General features: G+C 37.6%; 1 long non-coding RNA gene across 1 annotated transcript in view; it reads left to right on the top strand.

The window, feature by feature from the left end:
* The window catches only part of LOC144581273 (uncharacterized), a 142,607-nt gene that overhangs the window by 98,848 nt on the left and 21,602 nt on the right, over nt 1–22,157 (top strand). Inside the window, exon 2 of the long non-coding RNA XR_013531888.1 lies at nt 15,201–15,281. This is a non-coding gene — a long non-coding RNA (uncharacterized LOC144581273). The remainder of the gene's footprint in view (nt 1–15,200; nt 15,282–22,157) is intronic.

Here is a 22,157-nt window from a genome sequence, read left to right on the forward strand (position 1 = left end):
ATGTACAGTACATCATGTTTTAAATATATACACACAATGAAAAAGTCGCAAATTGCAGTGGCTACTTAAATAAGCACCTGAGGGAGATTTGTTGGCTACTTGTTTGCCTGTCCATGCATTTCCTCTGCACCCAAACCCCAGCAGCATCAGAAACAACCCCTCTGGTCAGCAAGGGATCATGAGCAGAACCTGGCCAATGACTGCTCTTTATTTTTTCCTGTGATATAGACATTGGTCCAAGAATGGACATGTGACTCGTGAAGGGCCAATAAAAGTTTTTATATAAGTTCTTTGGGAAAGGATGCTTTCCTTAAGTTGCAGTTAGTCAACTAAGAGGCAGCCAGACCGCATCTTCCCAGGAGCCTGGAGAAGCCACGCTGGGACAAGTAGGCAGGAGGCTGCTTGAAGAGAGGAAAATCTTGGTGGTATGAGGCCTTGTTCTAGCCCTGCAGCAATTTCTTTCAACCTATGAACAACCTCAGAACAATTCTAGCCCTTTATGCCAATAAGTTGTATCTGTTCCTCAAGGTGGTTTGTCTTGCGAGGGAGAATAACCTGTCCACTCTGGAACAAAGAGAAAGTCAGGTTTCCTCCTTAGTTGTAGGTAATCTGAGATGACAGACATTCAGATTTCAGGTATGAGTAGTGGAGGGACTCCATCAGGGCTTTAAAGATTAGGCCTCATCTTTTCCTCTTGTTTGACCTATAAGACTTTTCTATTTGGTAGGAAGATGAGACTTTCCTAAACTGAGGAGCCAATGGAGAGAAGCAAAATGTCAGGAAGAATAAAAATTGGGAAAAACTTACAGCAGATGAAGGAAAGAAGTGCTATTTAGAGTTTAATTAAACAGACTGAAGTTTTCTAGACACTAGGGATATAGTAGTACTACATAACAGAAAAAGTCACTACCGTCAAATCCATTTTTAAAGTATCAGAAGTGATGAGTTCTGTAAAGAATCTTCCTTTGCTGTTGGTTGAGAAAGGACTGTCTAAAGAGGTTGTATTTAAACAGACACCTGAATGACAAGGAGACAGCTAGGTAAAAATCTTGAGTAAAGAGCATTTCTGGGAGAGGAAACAGTGTGCAAAAGTCCTCAGATGGGAGAAGTTTGGCATATTTTAAGAACAAAGAGAAGACTGGTGTAGCTGGAAGGGAGTAAAGGGTAGTACAGGGGTTTCTTCAGCCTCAGAACTGCTGACATTTTAGAGTAGACAATTTAAAGAGGTTGTAAATTTATCAATAATCTAAGATAGCATTACATGCCATGAATTACTCAAGATAATTAACAGAAAAACAAGAAATATATAAGGTCTATGAGAATAAAACTTTAATGCAATTTAATGTACTTTTTGAACAAAACTTTAATGTACTCGTCAAGGATAAAAGAAGTCATGAACAAATGTAAAGATGGAAAGTATGGAATCAGGAGGTTCATTATCGCAGAGACTCAAAAGAATGTAAATTCTCCAAAGTCAATCTGTAGCTCTAACACGATTCCAATATTTTTGCCAATAGGATTTTATTCTTGCACCTGGACAAAATAATTACCAATTCATATGAAAATATAAACAAGTCAAGAAAAATAAAAAATATTCTGAAAAGTAAGAGTAATGAGGAAGAACAAACCATGTAAGATCCTAAAATATATTACACAACCTAAATAATTACAGTATTGTGATACAGGCTCAAAAACAGGCAATGCTGTAATAAAACAGAATCCACTAATGTAAACCAATGCCAAGGGTAATTTAGTAAAAAATAAAATTGGTATTTTTAAATCAATGAGAAAAATATTAAGAATTAAATAAATAATACTGGGTTAACTGGTTAGCCATGTAGAGAAATGTAACTTAGATCTAAACCAGCACTTTTGTAAGAATAAATTCTCAATAGATTAATTATTTTAATTACATGTAAAAATTTCTTAAAATTATTAGGAAAATATAATAATGGGAGAATAATTTATAATCACAAAGTGTAGGAGATGTTTCTACTTCAGATCAATAACCTAAAGTCATAAAAGAAAAAAAAACTGAAAAAGTTGACTATATCAAAGTTTTAAAGAAATATTAACAGAAAATTGCTATAAAAATCAAAAGAAAACAAACTGAGAAAATATATTTGCAGTCTTATTACAAAAGGCTCATTTAACATATTAAGAGTTTCTACCAATTGATAAAAGATCAGCAATGCAGTAGAAAATTTGGTTATTTATATACAATATCTCACTTTAATATTGAACCATCTGAATGTGTTACTTTTCAAAAGACATAATAAAATATAAACTTAAAAATAGAGATTGACTACCATTGTGTTATGTCTTCAGTAAGGACTATCACACTTAGATATTGACTTGTGTAAGTGAGTGTTTATGTGGAAGCTGATAAATGTTGAGTGTCATCGCTGAGTTGACATAGTATGAACAGTATTCAAAATCGATCTGCGACCTGAAGAAGGAAAGCAGTTTGAAGGCAGAGGTAATTGTAAGAACTTAAACCTATTACACAACAACCTTTCCCCATCCTCACCCACAGCTGTTAAATTGACAGAAATGTTAGGAAAAATTTTAGACTTCTGTTAGGGGAGGGAGGGGCAAAATAAAATACTTCGAAAATCTTAGTTCTTAAGTGGTAGAGTGGAGTACTCCCAGCTGACATTTGGGTTATTCAGAAGTAAAGCAAAGAATTAGAAGCAAAAAGTAATAATAATAAAATAAAATCTAGATTCAAAATCAATCTGTGCTGGCTGATATGATGAATGGGCACAAAATCAAATTGTAGAAATATTTGCTCTCCACAGTAACACAAGTATCTAGCACAGGGCTTGGAAGAGTGAAAAGACTCAATATTCATCCCTTCACTTAGGTTTCTCATTTAGATACTGGTTTTCTTGACATGACTGTCTTACCCACAATAGGAACAATCTGAAACAAGTGTATTAGTTGTTATTTGATGGGGAAAATCACATGGCTTAAACAAAAGAAAGTAGTATTTACCTCTCATGTTAAAAAAAAAAAAGTTCAGATTTAAGAAATGCTGGGCTGGTAGAGATGCTCCATTGCTGTAACCAGGAACTCAGGTTCCTATCATTCTGCTTACCATGTAGGACATGGAAGCCATGTTTAAAGTCACTTCATAGTTCCAGGTAGTTGTGGGAGCTCCAGCTATCAAATCCAGTCTTCATAGAATTACAAATGAAATAAGACAGGCACAAGTACATACTATGTGTGGCAGTTATCGATTTATTGCCTCTCAGCTCCAAATCTACTCTTTGCCCTGCTTTTATGATACTAGCGCTTGATCCTGTAAACATTCTCCTTTGCCAGTTTACTCAATATTGGGCTTGTCCAAAAATGGCTGTGGAGGGTCATGGCAAATCTGCAGCAAAAAACGGCATTCCTGATGGCTCCATGATACTATTTTTGGTGTGTCCAGCAGCCAGCAGATTGGTATTTGAGTTGCCCAGTAGTGCTCACTCCAGCAGCCCCCACAGACCCATGCAGGGCTGTGCCCTCTGGCAAATTCCTCCATCAACAGGCAGGTCACTTCTATGGGCCAGTTCTAGTTTACACCTTCCAAAAAAGTTCTTGGCCACAGCAGGCTGCCTGTTCCGGTGACAACTAAACACTCTCCCACCAGGTATAAATCCCAGGGGTGAGAGTAGAGCCTTCTTTAAATTCCTAGTTTCTTTATTGGCCATTTAGGCTCTATATGCGGTTTGTTTAGCTACTTTTCTATTTTTATAATCCTCTTTTAACTATTTTAGTGATTAACTATTATTTCCTGTTTAATGAATCTATATATGAATTTTTCCCTGTTCAAATTAATGATATTGTTTCTGTCTCCTGATGAGACTTTGGCTGATCAACTATATGATGCTGTTTACATGAAATCCAAAATCAAGCAAAACAAATCCAACTTTTTCCTTTGGGAATGTTATTGACAAGGGCAGTCATAAGGGAGGTTTCCAAGGTTCTGGAAATATTTTATATATTCATCTGGTAATGATTTCCCAAGTATATGGATGTGAAAATCCATTGACTTATATGATTAATGTTTGTCCACCTTCTGTACATAAATTATTAATATTTCTCAATTACAACAGTGAATAACAATGTATGTTGCAAGCTAGAAGAGGAAGTAAATAGATGGTGAAAAAGAGAACCTTGTGTGGCCAAACCAGCCCCTTTCAAGAGGTTCCCCAGTAGTATCACACTGCAGTTACTCTGAATGCCACAGACTTCAATAAAATCCCATGGCCATAACTAGTGGCAAGGAAGGTTAAGTGGCAGTATGCCTATCTAAAATCAGGGTTCTGTAAACTAGGAAAGAAGGAAAGAGGGGATGCTGGTGTAAGCAACTAGCAATCTCTGCCACAATGGGTGTTATATTAAATTACCAAATATTTATTCAGTGATAGCCATTGTAATAAGCCCTGGGGATATAGCGATTAACTAAACTGGCAGGGTTCTTCCTTTCATGAAGTTACATTTTAACACTTGGCCCTTAGATGATGACTATAAAAAAATTTTGGAGAATAAGTGGGTGAATGATGAGGAAATGAATGAATGGGTAAACAAGTAAATAAATGCACAAGCATATAAATATTATTGTTTCAATGGGACTAAATCATGTAAGGAACTACAAACACAATTATAATCTTGAGAAGAATATATGCCCCACAAGGAAGATGTAAAGGGCTAGCAGGGCTGATTTATCATACCAGAAAAGCTTAAGCTATAAATCACCCCACAGAAGTGAATTCTCAGTGGAGGACAGAGCTATGCTTCGCTTATTGATTCTAGATCAAAATGTTGCCTCCTTCAGAGGCCAGTTGGAGTTTGAGATCTCCCAAATAAAGGCTTTAAAATATAATGATGAAGAAAGGCATCAGCTAAAAGGCACATAACCAAATTCAAGAGAAGCACATGCTGTCCCTGAGTGATAAGAAAGCATTTACAGACCAAAGGCTTCCTAGAAAACAGTTTACCTTGGTTGAGATTTTTTTGAGCCTCAAGCTTGGGTTTTGCCCAGAAAGCTCTTGCCTTTTCCAGGGTCTTCTGAGACATTTTTTGGATGGTTATCCCCGCACAATACATATACACAATCTCCTTTAAAGCACTGAATTAGACAAGACCCACTAACTGCCTTGAGTGAAAGCAATGCAAACCAAAATGGGGATACCAATAGAGAAGACAAGATTTTGAGGAACAGATGCTCACAGGATGATGAAAATGTAAGAGTAGCCAGGAAGGGTGGCTCATGCCTACAATCCAGCATTTTGGGAGGCCCAGCTGAGGAATTGCTTCAGCCCAGGAGTTTATGACCAAGAGATGACCCATCTCTTCAAAAAATATAAAATGTAGCAGAGCATGGTGCTACATACCTGTAGTCCCAGTTATTCAGGAGGCAGAGGCGGGAGGATTGCTTGAGCCCAGGAGGGCTGCAGTTAGCCATGGCCATGCCACTACACTCTACCCTGGGCAACAGAGCAAGACCTTGTCTTGATTAAAAAACAACAACAACAACAACAACAACTTAGAAGCACATAAGTGAAGATAAAAGTCTGCGTAGGTGGGTATGTCAAAGGTGGTAGAATGGAAACATGCAGATATTGGCTGTCATGTTCTTTTTACAATGGCACTGAAATCCCGTATGGGTGCTGTTTTTCTATATTAGACAGAGAATTTGATTATAAAAAATAGCCCAGGAGGACAGTGCTTCTGCACCTTAATTTTGTAGCTATGAGCGATGACCTCTCCAAACCCGTTTTGTCAACCATAAAATGGAGGATTGTAATACATAACATGAGTGGCTGCCAAAACATTAATACAATTCCTTTGAGAATAATTAAATATAATTAAATTTTATCTGCCAGATAGTACCTATTCTTTAAAAATTTAAAAATGAATCATAAATCATTGCCATTTCCTGCCTGGAAATCAGAAGTTCTAATAGAAGCTATTTAATAGGTGCCTGGCATGTAATTTTTATTCATACCAGACCTTCTGTATGTTTAGTCAATTCATTTTATAATGAGATGGAAATGTTCCTATGATAATATGCAACTGTAATGGAAGGGTTTGTAATAGGATGCTATGGTATACAGAATACTGAATCATGCTCCTATTTATTTATTCACTTATTTACATATGCCCTGACTCATTCTTAAAAAAAAAAAAGAATTTGAGATGATTGGAGCAGAAACACAACAACATGATCAAATATAAATGAAAAAGGGAAAAAAGAGTACCAGGGCAAAGATAAATTAGAAGACTGGGTCATGACACTGAGAAAAATAAGAAACGTATTCTGTAAAGGATTACATCGTCGCTATAATTTATTTCTGAATTTGTTTCTGAACTCTCCTGAAACAAAGACAAAATGAAGAGATAAACAGTTTCATAGCTCTCTTTGTCTAATGTGAAAAAGAAAATCATATAAAGTTCTCAGAAGGATGAGAAACCCAATAATTTGAATTGTAGACGAGGCTTTATAATCTTGGGTAAGCCATCTGATGCTTCAGGACACCTTTGATTCTTCACAAGATGTCTGACCAGATGACTGAGTTTTAACTTTAATTTTGTGAGTGGAAGCAATATGTGCTCCTTTCAGATCAAAACTATCCATGAATGACCTCCTCTGTCTTCTCCCTTTACCAGCTACTAATTAATTCTGTTTCTTAAGTTGCATTATGTTTTAAGCAGACTCTGAAATGGAGGTTAGACTCTGAGTTAGATGTTGGTTAGGGAGGGTGTTGGGATAAATACCCATGGGAGAAAGAGAAAAAGCAGGATTAGGGAGAGGGACAACTTGGGCTATAAAGCAGGCCTGCTAACAGCCTTGGATGACCCCATGGGCACTCAAGAGCTAAAGCAGCCCATCGAAGCCAGCTCACTAGTCTCTGGTTGTGAGCCGCTCTAGAAAGTGACCACAGGTATGGCAGCTCTCTATATTAAAGGCAGTCCTCAAAAGAGATGACATCTAAAGGCATGCCCCACAGCTGGGGCAACAAGTTGTTCTTTGAAGGGTGATGGGGTGGTGAATCTTTGTATCCACACCCAGAGCAACCTTGAAAGTCAAAAGCTAAGCATGGCCAAGTCCAGCACACAACCCCCACCCTCTACTCTGTTGCACTGAACCACTGAAATTTTAAGGTTTAGCTGTAATAGCAGCTAGTTTTGTGTTAGGTAACACAGAGACACGATCTTTAGGACATGCTTGGTACAAGAATGCATAATTCTACTTTGTTAAATTGAATGTTAGTGTAGAGCCTAAACAGAGCTGTGCAGTTGACAAAAGTTTCTCCATGCCACAACTTTTATGTTTTCAACCTTTAGTCTGTGACTTTCCCACCTTTCTGTAATTTCCACTATCGGCCCCTTCCCAACTTATTTCATAAACTAAGTTTATATCCTCATGCTCTTCAAGTTTCTGTCTTAAAAAAAGAATCTTGTATTATCGTCATTAATTCAGCACTATTTCTAATAAAAGTGACAATGTTTTTTTTTCCAAGAAAAAATGGATATTGAATCCCAGAAATAAAGGGATGTATATGCTGGGAGAGGTAGAAGAAATTTGAGGAATTGAAGAATCCGATCAGTTTACCAGGAGGGTACACACTGTCTTGTAGGAGCGGCCCCCTTTTCAACTATTTAATTCCAAGCCTGTGTCCTCTCTGGTCTCAGGCTGCACTACACGAGGAATTAAAATGTGGCCAGTTCTTAATACTTATTCATGATTTGCTCATTCTTAGCCACAGCTCCTAACACGCTTCCCAGTATCTCAGAAAATTATCTCTGGGAATCTCTGAGGAGTCACGTAGGAATTCTAAAGTGATCTTTTCATACTCTTCTGATTTAATCTCCTCATCACTAAAGTCCATTGACCAAGAACCCACCTGGTGCAAGCATGTCTCATGCCTACAGCTCCATTGTCACCATGGAATCTGGCGTTGATGGCAAAGATGCTGTCTCTAGGAGCTGTCCAAGTGCCCTGAGGTTTCAGTGTGAAGCAAACAATCAGATTCATCTCTAGCTTGGAGCTTCTGCTCCACATGGAAAGAATGAGAACTCCTCCTCAACTCTCAGGTTATCGAATGAACAGTGCTGTTTTACCCTCCTATCCAGAAGAATCCCTGTAAAAATAGTACCTCATGAGAAATATAGCCCCTCTCTCCATAGATTTCAGTTCTCAATTCTTAGAATTGAGTCAGCTGGGCTTGGCTGGGCTGGGCCAAGAAGGAGACCCTATCAACTGTGAGATGGAGACCCGGGAAGGGGACCCACTCCAAGCTGTCTCTTTTAGTCCACTTGTCAGCAGAGGAGAAAGCTCTCTAATCCTTCTTTCACTAAAAACCCTCATTCAAATGGACTCCTGGCAGCAGCCCTGATAATTGATGTACAATCAATCATAACTGAATCCCAGTTAAGGGTTAAATTGTGACTTCTATTACACATACAAGGAGTAAGTTTAAGAAACCAGGTAGTAATATGAATAGCAGTATACATATACTAATGACTAACATATATTGAGGCCATGTGCTAATCACTCTGCTAAGTACTTCTTCAGCATTTTCTGATTTAAACACGATCAAACTCTGCAAAAGATATTCTTTTTCTACTTAATCAAAAAGAAAACTAAGGTAGAAAGAGTTAAATAACTGTCCAAATTCACACATCTAGGAATTGGCTGAGCCTGGAGTTTATAAAATAATTTGGGGAGGGGCTAATAGTAGAAATAATAATGTCCCTACAATTCAGATTACAATCTTCAATTTCTCTGCCCATGCCTACTCCCTGCTCTATCATTTCCATTGGGACACAAATATAGTACAATTTATGCCAGCTTTACAAGTCCATCTCTCATCCCATGGCCTCCCATGACCATTATCTTTTAAAATAAAACTCTGTAGAAGAGTCTCCTAATTCCCTATCTCCTTGCCCCCTCTTCCACTGTCACTTGAGCTACTGCAAGAATGCCTTTATTCTCACCTATCCCGAAACTATCAATCACTCCAAACTACTCTATCAATCACCAAGCGTCTGGAGTCTCTGGATTTGAAACCCAGAGGTGAAGCTCTCAGCCACTGTCTTTGGCACATGGTCACCAGAGACTGACCTTCGAGTTGCATGCCCTGCTTAAGGAATTTGAGTGTTCTTTTATTGTATGTTGCTAGGCAGAATAAATAGTTCTTGGATAATCCTTTTGATCTTGTACAATTTTAAACAGATATGAAAAAAAGACCAATTGAAGCCAAGGTAATAATAAGGAATTCTACCAAGGATAGAATATTTTTCCAGGTAGGCAGCTGTGTGATTAGAGGCACCCATATCCACTCACTCTACACAGAGCCTAAACATCTTTTAGTCTCAAAGTCTCTTGAATCTCTGAGACCCTCATACAAAGGTCAGCTAACTATGTAACAAGGATTCTGTTTTTGAGGAATACCAGGAGAGGCTAGGATGGGAAAATACATGGGAAAAACCAGGTAACCTAAAGACAGAGAGTGTCCAAAATAAGCTTTATTGTCTAGCCCAAGGTAAGCCCTGATCCTGGGCACATACCAGGCATGTGCTGCTGTTCACACTATTGGAACTTACCAAAGTCAGTTGCTGCCTTTCAATCTCCATGTTATTACCGTCACTGCAGTATTTGACACCCCCCTTCCCTTTACTCTTTTTTCCACAACTCCGTTAATGTCAGCTTTTGTTGCAGCTACAAACAAACCCCCCAAATCAATGGCTTACAAAATCCAGTATTTATTTCTTGTTCACATTGCATGGGACCTGCAGATTGGCTACAGCCTTGGCATGGGTCCATGTGTCTTCTCATTTTGAGCCCATGATGAAGGATCGGCCACCATCTGGCCCATGCTGTTCTCACAGTGGGTGATAGGAACAAAAGAAACAGAGACACTGCGTACACAACAATTAAAGCTTCTGCTCAGATGTGGGGTGTGTCATGACTGCTGAGCATCCATTGGCTTAAGTGAGTTCACTTCCCTCTACAGGCGCCTGGAGAGGGGCATGAGCAGAATTAATGATGAGCAAACTGTAGGATCAACACTAACTGGCTCTTCTTCAATTTCTCCGACTATGCCCACTGAGTCACAGAAACTGTTTTTCTCTGTCTCAGCCTCTCAGAATGCTGCATGCTCTCGAGTTCTGTCCTTGCTGCCTTTTCCTCTCTCTCTGCCTGTTTTCCTGAGTCCAGCCTGTCCATATCCGTAGTATCAGCTGCCAACACCTCTGCATTTACATCTTTAGTGCCACTTATCTCCTTGACTATAGGCCTACTTTCCCTATATAGTGAATGCTTCTGTCTAAATATCTTTCCAATATCACAAACTGAAGTTATACAAAAACTAACTTATCTACTTTTCTCTAAATTTCTGCTTTTCCTGAAAGTTCTGAATTGCCTACTACCACCTCATGAATACAAAGTATTGACTCTTCTTTCTCCTCTCCCTAAATCCAATCATCACAATAGCCTCATTTCAGGCTTCCCCACCACCCCCAATCTGCCATTCCAATCCCTTCATGCCCTTATTGTCCTGTCAGTAGTAAGCCATGTATAGTGGACTTCCAATATGTCTCTCCTCCAGATTCTCTCAATTTCAATTCTTACTCCATATCCCTGTCAAAGTGATCATCTTCAAGCATGAAATAATCATGGTATTCCCAGTTGATAGTCCTTTGGCAACCCTGTTCAGTGCAGTTCAAATAACTGGAATCACAGGAGTCCACACAGGTGGCTCACAGAACAACAAGGGGAGAAAGGGTGGAAATTTATACTCTCCTGTCTCTTAGTTTCACCAAGGAAGCTCTAGTATAGGTATATATGCTGTGCATGATTTGAATAAAGGGGTCTTGAAATATCAAGCCAATAGACAAACATAAATACTTTGACAATTCCTCACCTATAAGATACATTAAAAAATTCTTAAAGGTGTACACTTTACAGTCAGGCTTCAGTCTCCTTCTCTAACCTCACCTTCCACCATGTTCTCCACCAATCTCATCTCATATGCACACCATCCCTGGCAGGACAGCAGCCACACTGAGACATTCAGTGTAGTTCTCTTGGCTGGAAGTGCCATTCTCTTGGTTCCTTTAATTCCATCCACCAAGATTACTGTTACTCATTCACCCTTTCAGACGTCTAGTTTACACCTTCTTTTCTCTCTTGAATGTCTATATGTCTCCTTCAGCAGCTGATCACTGTGCTTTATATTTCACTGGGAAAATGTAAATTTGAAAAAGGGCTTCCACACACTACTGTCCCAACATCTACCTACCTACCTGCACATACACCAGTGTGCTTGCCTTCTGTTCTGTTTGTGTTGGTACCAGTTCCTGCTCCTGTCTAAGGCCAGCTCCCCCACTGTGTACCTGATCCCACCTCCTCTCATCAAAAGCATTTTCTTCAGTAATTATCCTGACTTCCTAAATTACCACATTTTCTTCTCTGCCCTATCATTTCCATTGGGACACAAATATAGTACAATTTATGCCAGCTTTACAAGTCCATCTCTCATCCCATGGTCTCCCATGACCATTATCTTTTAAAACAAAACTCTGTAGAAGAGTCTCCTAATTCACTATCTCCTCCCCCCTCTTCCATTATCACTTGAGCTACTGCAAGAATGCCTTTATTCTCACCTATCCTCAAACTACTTTATCAATCACTCAAAACTACTCTATCAATCACCAAGGCTTTCACCTTGCAAAATTCAACAGCAATTCATATCCCTCATGTTGCTTGACCTATTAACACTTACATTGATAACTCCTTCATGTTGAAACATTTCTCACTTGGTTTCTGGCATGTTATTCTCCTGCTTCTACAGGATTAGCCCCTCTTTCAAAGTCTCTTTTGTGGAGTCTTCCTCATTTTTCTGATATGTAAGTGTGTGGAGTGCCCAAATTGTCCCAGGTGATTGCATCTGATCTCACAGCTTTGAATAACACTTTCAGCATAAAAAATACCCAATATGGTCTGGCTCCCATTACCTTTCTAACTACAAACACTCCCCAGATCTTCTGCCCCAGTTGTTCCCCAGAACAATCTTCAGTATTTTATGAACATGGCATTCGGCTCTCCCCTTAGGGCCTTTGGGCTTGTTGCTTCCTCAGTCTTAAAGGTCTTCCTCCAATACGTACATGGCTCACTGTTTTTTTTCCAGCCTATGATTAAATATTGTCTTACCATGATGCTTTCCCTGAACACCCAATGTAAAATAGCAATAATTTCCCTACAATCCAGCATTCAGCTCATGATTTTCTTTGTCCTATTTTGGTCCTTTCTATTGCACTAATCAATTTCTGACACATTATATATATTTATTTACTTGTGTATTTGTTAATTATCTTGTCTCCCTCCTTGAGGGCAGGAGATACATCTATTTTGTAACTCCTTTATACCCAGATCCCAGAATGGTGCTGGACATGTGAAATATTTATTAAATAAATGAACAAATAATATATTCTTTTTTTTCCTAAACATTCTTGAGTAGATTCTGATTTATGCCACTGTACAGGATGAAAAAGGCTGCTACTCTCCTGGAAATTCCTACTGCCTAGAAATACAAGCTGCCACAGTTTCTAGGCCTGCCTTTGACTGTTTATGACCCAAGCCTTAAACTGATTTCATTACACCTATTTCTAGGTGTTTTATTTAAAACAAGTGCCCTGAGATCTCTAAAGGGTGAGGAACATTTTTTCAATAATAAATTCATGTCGATTCTTTGAAAACATTAAATATTTAACTGCAACTCTTTTAAATAAAAAATAAGAATTGAAATCAAAGCTATGTAGTTGACTTTCAAATGTTAAAGCTTTAGTGCTGATCATTATGGTGTTTGAGCTTTGGGCCACCTTCCAGAGAAATCTCACTAATCTCTTGAAGGAAAGTTGGAGCGCAAAAGGATCATCTAGATATCTTTGGTTCAGGGCTCCTCTATAAAATTCTGAGCACAACTCAACCTGTCTGACAAGCTAAGTAGTGAGGTGAGTTTTCTAGAAAGATGCTTCGAGTGACTTCCTGTCCACTCTCTTCTACAGCTGTCCAGCTTGCCTTAGAGTATAATGTCCTCTTGGTTCCCTACTACAGCATCTATATCTAGGATTCAGCTTTCCCTCCTCCCATCTTAGAACATGTGCAGTTCCCTCTAAGCTGTCCAATAGAATAGCCATTACTCACCTGTGGCTACTTAAATTAAAATTAACTAAAATAAAAATAAGATTTAACATTGTGTTTTTCAGTTGCACTAGTCACATTTCAAGCACTTGGTAACCACGTAGGGCTAGTAGCTACTACACAGAATATTATGGAACGTTTCTATCTTTGCAAAAATTTCCATTGGATAGAACTTCTCTAGACTCTCAGGATTCCACTTCTGGAATCCTAACTGATTTTTTAATATGCTCATTCTTCAGTCTTTCTCTCAGATCACAGTTCTCACTCCAGCTTCAGCCCCTGAAGCCATAATACTGGACTTAGTCCTTAAGTCATAACAACATAGTGATAATGCCAAGCCTGTTCTCAGATCTCCATATACATTTAAATGTGTGCATTTACATGTAAGCAAATGTAATCTCTATTTATATGTACATTAAGACTAATGATGATGTTGAAGTCACCGGTTGCTAGAAGAGAATGTGTGAGAAGAACCAATCAGAGGGGATCTACTGCCCAGGAGAAAAAGCAAAGCACCAGGACTGGAGGAAACAGAAGGAAATTAGTACTTTCCAGTGAAACTATGCAGATGATAAAACCACCAGGAAGGAGAGAGATCAGTCAGGGAAATAATGCACCATGGGAACATGGAACAGTTTGCATCCTTGTAATCATGTGCAAGTCATAGGAAGCAGACTCTAAACAGGTAAAGGTTTTGCTTACATTTGGATTGTGCACAGTTCATTCACTGAGCTAGAGCAGTTAGGCCCCTAAATTATGGCAGCCGTGTTATCATGGGGAGAAAAACAAATATAGTAACTGAAGGCAGGGATATTCCTTGGGCCCAGCCTGGAGAGCAGTTTTGGCCAGATTTGTGCTTCTAAGAAAGTCACGAAAGGGAAGAATATGACTAATATATAACAAGATTGACTTCTTCCTGGGTTAGAGAGAGAGAAAGTTACTGGGTAAAGTCTGGAACTCCTGCTTAGAAAGAAAACCAAGACACCAGGAGCCCAGGCTGGGAGAGGGCTAATTGCTCAGATTCCTCGAGAGGCACTGACAAGGTTTTCTGTGTGATATTGGCAGCTTCACCTCAGATTGCTCTCTTGACATTTAATATCACTGAGACGGGAGGGCATGCCAGGGCCCAGGAATAGAACAGTGGTGCCAATCAGAGGGATTGCTTTAAAACAACAATAATAAACAAGAAATAAAGCCTTGATGAAGGAGTAGGGTTTCTGTTTAGAATGCCAGGTATCATGAAGGATGTGGAGGGGAGGAACTGGCGATTCTGACTGTGTGAAATCACATCACTAAGTCTACTTCTAAGCTCTAAGCTATCCACTTTTCTCCCAACCCCCAGAGAGCGAGAGAGCTGAGCAATTTTGCTGACCAATGAAGTCATTCTACTAGTGGGTGTTTTAAAAAATGAGTTGAGGCCATAAATACCCCAGTATGCTTTAAATTCAAGCAATATGTTTCAATAAAGCTAAATTTTTATATCATTGCCAGTATTGAATCAGTAGACTAAATTCTGCAAATGGAATTCAAACTATTAAAAAAATCAAAAAATATGTAGCTAAGCCTTCATATGAAATAATTTAGAAATTCTTTTCAACATAATGTAAAAGCCATTTTTGCTCTGGGCTGATATCTCTAATCTGTGCAGAATTTCTTTCTGAGACATATGGATACAAAGGCAAAAGAAAAGGGGAAAAAAAAGTACATGCCTTAAAATCTTCAGTGCTCTGTTAGACTCAGTTTCTTTATTTCAAAAACCTGGCAAAAAATTATTGATTTTCTGAGAAACAAGCAGGCAAGGATCAGTTAATTTCTTGAGGCAACTAATGGCTTTGTTATTTGACATTTCTGAAGGGCTTATCATGTGCTCAAGATACAGAACACAGAAGGGAAGTGAAACATTAGCCTGGACTGAAGAACTCTGAATGTGTCCCAACTGGTTAGTGTGGATGAGGTAAATATGTCATTCTGATTTCTGTCCTCCCTTTCTGGTCTCCAGGTGGACTTCCTGAGCCTTGAGAATCCATCTGAATGAGAATAAAGGCATAAACCATTCATGTATGAAGAAGTTACTATGCAGGTAATGTTGTACTAGCCTCCTATGAATCCTTTACAACAATCTAGAGCGGTAGGTATTATTTAGTATTCCCTATTTTCAGATGCAGAGAAGTTAGGTAATTCATGCAAGGTTGCACAGCTTTATAGAAGGAGCCAGATTCAAACTCATGTTTCAAATTCATTTTTTTCCATGGAAATTAGAATGGCCCTCATGGTAAACAACATATAGGAACATATTTCTTAAACCCAAATCTCTGAATAATTCTAATTCTCACAAAATGCCACTCAAAAGAGTTTTGTAGTTAAAGAACATGCTTTGTATATTGGCTTATAATGTGAACTTTTCCCAGACATTATGTAAAGGGAGGCAAATGAAGAATTAAATGGATTATGGTGCTGCACAAGAGAGCCACATGTAATCTTCTTGGACCTCCCAAAGTCACAAGAATTCTTGGTCAAAAAATTGTAGACTTTCTGGATGCTCAGGGAGTTAACCTAAAAGAGACCTGAATATTTTATTCTATAAAGGCATAAAAGCAAGTGAATGAAATGGGTCTGCACAGTTCTGTACCTGCAGGCATAAAAACATGCTGCCTAAAACGTAGAATTGACTTAATTCCTAGTGATGCAAGAAACAGGGTTTCTTATAGCACTGCTTCTAGAGTGATAGCCTGTATGTCATTGTGCCCTAATGGAAGAGAAGTAGACAGTCTGCTGTCTTCCATGTGCTGAAATGAGATCTGAGTCACTTTCAGAAAAAGAATGGTTGCAGAAACCTTTACTCTACTTGGCTACTGTTCAGCAAAAGTTTCCATAAAATGTCTTAGAAGACATTTCTTAGGCTAAGAAAACAGCCTAAGAAAACAGTGGGAAATACATCGTGACATGGCAAACCGCACTCACGACTCAATAAGTTTTTATCTTTTCCTCAAGACAAATTGTTTAAAAGATTGCTTCCTATTATTTGTGCTGCTGGGATCTAGTTTTCTCCTTTGTGTTTCATCACAGGTAGTGATTGCCAAGAGGGAGAGTTAAATAAAATAACTTGTCACAAGCTAACATGTGACTTAACACGTGTCTCGGGAGTGAAATTCCAGAAACAGAAAATCTTCCCTTAAGGAAGGCATTTCCCATCAGATTTGCAGGGGTGTGACCCAGTATTAATTGAGTGCCTACCATATGCTAGGTGCTTTATAAATAAAAATTTGTCCCCTTTAAATATAATTTAATCTCACAAGGGCCATGGGAATTACCCATTATTATCTTCACTTTACATGTGAGAAAGCTAAGCTCAGAGGTTTCTACAAAATTGCCAAGGTCATGGAGCTAGTAAGTTACAGACATGTTTGTTTTAAAATTTTTATTGAGGTATAATGTTCATATAATAAAGTCTATATGTAAACTGCACTAATCTGAAATGTACAACCAGTGAATTTCTACATGTCTATATGCTCAAGTAGTCACCATCTAGTTCAAGAGTTATTTTCACATTGCAGGAAGTTCCTTTTTGCCCTTTTTTATCCAAAATGCACCCAAAAGGTACCGTAAAACCCAAGAGGTACCATAAACATAGATTAATTATGCTTCTTCTTAAGCTCTGTATGAATGCAGCATGACTAGCCATTGTGGTTTGCCTGGAGCTGAGGGGGTTCTGGGATGTGGATTTCTCAGTGCTAAAACTAAAGCAATTGGTCACCCTGTAAATGGAATTGGACAGTTTGTGCTTCTTTTGCTCAACATAATGTCTGTGAGAGTCACCTAGGCTGAAGTAAGATTTTGTTTCTTTATTACCATGTATCTTTCCACTGTATGATTATTCCACAATTTATCCATTATTCCGTTGATGTACATTTGAGATGTTTCCAGTTTGGGGCTTTTATAAATAAATCTAGGACCATTCTCATAAAAGTCTTTTAGTGAATGTGATTTCTCAATTCTGCTGGGAACAGAACTGTTAGGTCATAGCTAAGAATATATTTAGCTTTAGTGGATACCATTAATGTTTCCCTACATGGCTGTACCAATTTACACTCCTATTAGCAATTTATGAGAGTTTTGGTAGTTCCTCATCTTCATCAACATTTAATATGTCATTACTTTTTAGTCATCCTTGCAGTGTGCTAGACTGCTAGCATAGACATTCATTCCTTTGTGTATCCCTTTCCCACATTGACTAGCCCTTGGCTGCATGATTCACTGTAGCCAATGAGACATTAGCAAGAGTGACACGAACAAAGGTTTGATAAACCCTTGGACACTGGAACTTGTTCTTGTGGAACATTCACTAAGGCAGACTTGATTCACCATGTAAAGATATCTGGCTGTGCTTCTCAAAAGACCCCATGAAGAGGCAGAAGAGAGGTGGACTGCTCAGCTGGGCCCAGGGGTTCCATGCATCCCAGTAGAGGCACCACATATGTGAGTGAAGAAGCCACCTTGGAAGTCCCAACTCTTGTAGAAAAAAACACGACATATGAAATGAAAAAATACTTGCAAGACAAATGCCTGACAGGGGTTAATCTCCAAAATAGCTAATGAACTTCTATAACTCAATAGGAAAAAATGAAACCTAATGAGATGATTAAAAAGTGGGCTAAGGACTTGAGGAGACATTTTTTCAAATAAGATATACAAATAACCACTAGGTATATGAAAAGAAGTTCAATACTACTAAGCCATTGGGGAAATGTAAATTAAAACCAGGATGCCCTATCACCTCATACCTGTTAGGATGGATATTATTTCTGAAAAACCATAAATATATATACCTACTATGTACCCATAAAAATTAAAAGTTAAAACATGAAAGTGTTGGTGAGGATGTAGAGAAATTGGAAGCTTTGCACACTGGTGATAAGAATAAAAAATGGTACAGCCACTATAGAAAACAGAATGAAGGTTTCTAAGAAAGTTAAAAATAGAACTTCTATAGGACCCAGCAATATCACTTCTGGGCATTTATTTAAAAGAACTGAAATCAGTGACTGAAAGAGATATTATTTATCTCTTTTATTATTGTTGTGAATAATGCTGCAATAAACAGCAAAACAAATGCTCTCTATCACAGCTTTATTCACTACAGCAAGATATGGAAACAACCTACATGTCCATAAAAAGGTGAATGGAAAAACAAAATGTGTTACATGCATATAATGGAATTCTATTAAGCCTTAAAAAAAGAAGGAAAAGCTGCAACATATGATAACAGAATAAAATTTGAGAACATTATACTAAGTGAAATAAGCCAGTCATAGACAAATGCTGCATAGTTCCACTTATATGAGATATCTAAAATAGTCAAACTCATAGAGAAAAAGAATAGAATGGTGGTTGCCAGGAACTGGAGGGAGGGAGAAATGGGAGGTTGCTAATGAACAGACATAAAATTGTAGTCAAGCAAGATAAATAATCTCTAGACATCTGTTGTACAGCATTGTATCTACAATAAGGTACTACATACTTTAAGAAGGTAAATCTCATGTGTGTTGACCACAGTTTTTAAAAGCTGCTTTTTTAAAGGAGATAAACAAAATTAATACTCTACACAAGCTAATCCAAAATAAAATAGAGAAGACATAAATTAGCGATATCAGAAATGAAATAGTGTCCCAAAGACATTAAAAGGATAATAAAGGCTATTACAAACAACTCCACATCCACAAATTTAATGCCTCAGTTGAAAGTCCTTGAAAGACATGCTGTGCTAAAACTCACGCAAGTAGAATATGTAATCTCAAGAGGCACGTATTAAATAAATGGAATCAATAGTGAACAGACATGTATCAAAAGAAGACATGCAGGCCACAAACATATATGAAAAAAAACCTCATCACTGGTCATTAGAGAAATGCAAATCAAAACCACAATGAGATACCATCTCAAGCCAGTTAGAATGGCAAGCATTAAAAAGTTAAGAAACAACAGATGCTGGAGAAAATGTGGAGACGTAGGAACGCTTTTGCATTGTTAGTGGGAGCATAAATTAGTTCAACCATTGTGGAAGACAGTGTGGCAATTCCTCGAGGATCTAGAACTAGAAATGCCATTTGACTCAAGAATCCCATTACTGGGTATATACCCAAAGGATTATATATTATCTACTATAAAGACACATGCACACATAGGTTTATTGCAGCACTATGCACAATAGCAAAGACTTGAAACCAACTCAGATGCCCATCAATGATAGACTGGGTAAAGCAAATGTGGCATATATACACCATGGACTATAATACAGCCATAAAAAAGGATGAGTTCCTGTCCTTGGAAAGGACATGGATGAAGTTGGAAACCATCATTCTCAGCAAACTAAGACAGGAACAGAAAACCAAACACCAGATGTTCTCACTCATAAGTGAGATTTGAACTATGAGAACACATGGACATAGGGAGCATCACACACTGGGGCCTGTTAGAGGGGTGGAGAGCTAGGGGAGGGATAGCATTAGGAGAAATACCTAATGTAGGTGACGGGTTGATGGGTACAGAAAACCACCTTGGCACATGTATACCTATGTAAGAAACCTGCATGTTCTGCACCTGTATCCCAGAACTTCAAGTATAACTTAAAGACTAAAATAAAATAAATAATCCTCCAAAGAAAAAAGCACCACACCTACACAGTTTTACTGGTAATTCTATGAAACAAAGAAATTATATTACTCTACAATTTCTCCCAAAAATTTGAAGCAGAGGAAATACTTCTTAACTCATTTTATGAGTGAGGCCAGCATTCTCTTAACTACCAAAACTAAATAAAGACATTATAAGAGACCGGGCGCGGTGGCTCAAGCCTGTAATCCCAGCACTTTGGGAGGCCGAGGCGGGCAGATCACGAGGTCGAGAGATCGAGACCATCCTGGTAAACATGGTGAAACGCCGTCTCTACTAAAAATACAAAAAAATTAGCTGGGCACGGTGGTGCGTGCCTGTAATCCCAGCTACTCAGGAGGTTGACGCAGGAGAATTGCCTGAACCCAGGAGGCGGAGGTTGCGGTGAGCCGAGATCGCGCCATTGCACTCCAGCCTGGGTAACAAGAGCGAAACTCCATCTCAAAAAAAAAAAAAAGACATTATAAGAAAAGAAAACTGAAGACCAATATTTTTCATGAAGGTAAATGCAAAAATCCTCAAAAAAATAGCAGCAAATCATATTCAACAATATATTAAAATAATTATACACCACAACCCAAATGGGATTTAAAAGTACACAAATTTACTTCAATATGTGTAAGTCGATTGATGTAATCTATATACAGATGGAGAAGAAAGAACTAAAACTATCTTTGTTTGCCACTAACATGATAACCTATTCAGAAAATCCCAAAGAATTAACAAAAAGTACTCCTGAAACCAAGCAATTGTAACAAAGTCACAAGATGCATTGTTAATATAGAAAAATCAGTGGATTTCCCATAGACACATAATAAACAATTAGAAATTTTAAATTAAAACCACAATACAACTTACAATAGCACAAAAAATCTAACAAATATTTATAGAATCAGTACAGTTAAATGGTCAAACTCTAGAGAAGTAAAGAAAATGTAATAATTGGATACTTAGTGTTCTATGTTCATGGACCTGAAGGCTAGAGTTGTAATGATGTCAATTATTTCCATATAATCTGTAGATTCAACACAATTCTAATCAAAATCTCAGCATTTACATTATGATATTAACAAACTAATTCTAAAGTTCATATGAAGAAAGAAAAAAGACCCAGAATAGAACATGTAATTCTGATGAAGAAGAATAACATCAGAGGACTGACAGTTTGCAACTTTGGAACTTAGTATACAGCTACACTCATCAAGATAGAATAGTATTGGCAAAAGAATAGATAGATAGATTAATGAAACAGACTGAAGAGCCTAGAAATAGATACAAAAATATAGTCAACTAACCTTTGTCAAAAGAGCAATGGCAATTTAATGAAAAAAAGATAGTTTTTGTTTTCTTCAACAAATGGTACTGGAACAATGACATCCTCATGCAAAAGGAAGAAAACTACAGACCTTATATCTTTCAGAAATAATAACTGAGAATGGACCACTCTTCTGATTATAAAATGCAAAACTATAAAAGCAACCTTGGGCTTGAGTTTTTAAATACAACACCAACCTCTTAAAAATAAATAAATTATACTTTATTAAAATACAAAATTCTGTCACGTGAAAGACATTTGTTAAAAAAATTAAAGACAACTCACAAACTGAGAGTAAATATTTGCAAAATGCATAATCTAATAAAGAACTCATATCCAAAATACAGAGAATTCTTAAAACTCAATCAGAAGAAAGCAAACACCTAATTAAAACTTGGAAAAACAATTGAAAAGATACCTCACAGAAGAAGATATATAGATGGCAAATAAGCATATGAAAAGATGCTCAATATCATTTGTCATTAGGGAATTGCAGATTAAAGCAAAAATGAGTTACCACTATTAGAATTAGCCCATCAGAATGGCTAACATTAACAAAAACTGACAATACCAATTGCTAGCAAGAATATAGAGCAACAGGAACTGTCATTCTTTGCTTGTTTGGATGCAAAATGGTCCAACAAGTTTAGATGATAGTTTGAAAGCTTCTAGAAAATCTAAACACAGTCTTACAATACAATTGTGCTCCTAAATATTTATAAAATGTTATTGAAAACATATATTCACACTAAAACCAGCCCACTAATATTTATAGTAGCTTTATTTACAATAACCAAAATCTAGATGCAACAAAGATGTATTCATTAGGTAAACAGATAAACTATAGTGCATTAGTGCAATGGAATATTATTCAGTGATAAAAATAAATTCGATATTACACCACAAAAAGATTTAAAAGAATTCTAAATCCATAATTCTAAGTGAAAGAGATCTATTTGAAAAGATATATAC

Source organism: Callithrix jacchus, chromosome 1 (assembly GCF_049354715.1).
Source record: "Callithrix jacchus isolate 240 chromosome 1, calJac240_pri, whole genome shotgun sequence".
NCBI lineage: Eukaryota > Metazoa > Chordata > Mammalia > Primates > Cebidae > Callithrix > Callithrix jacchus.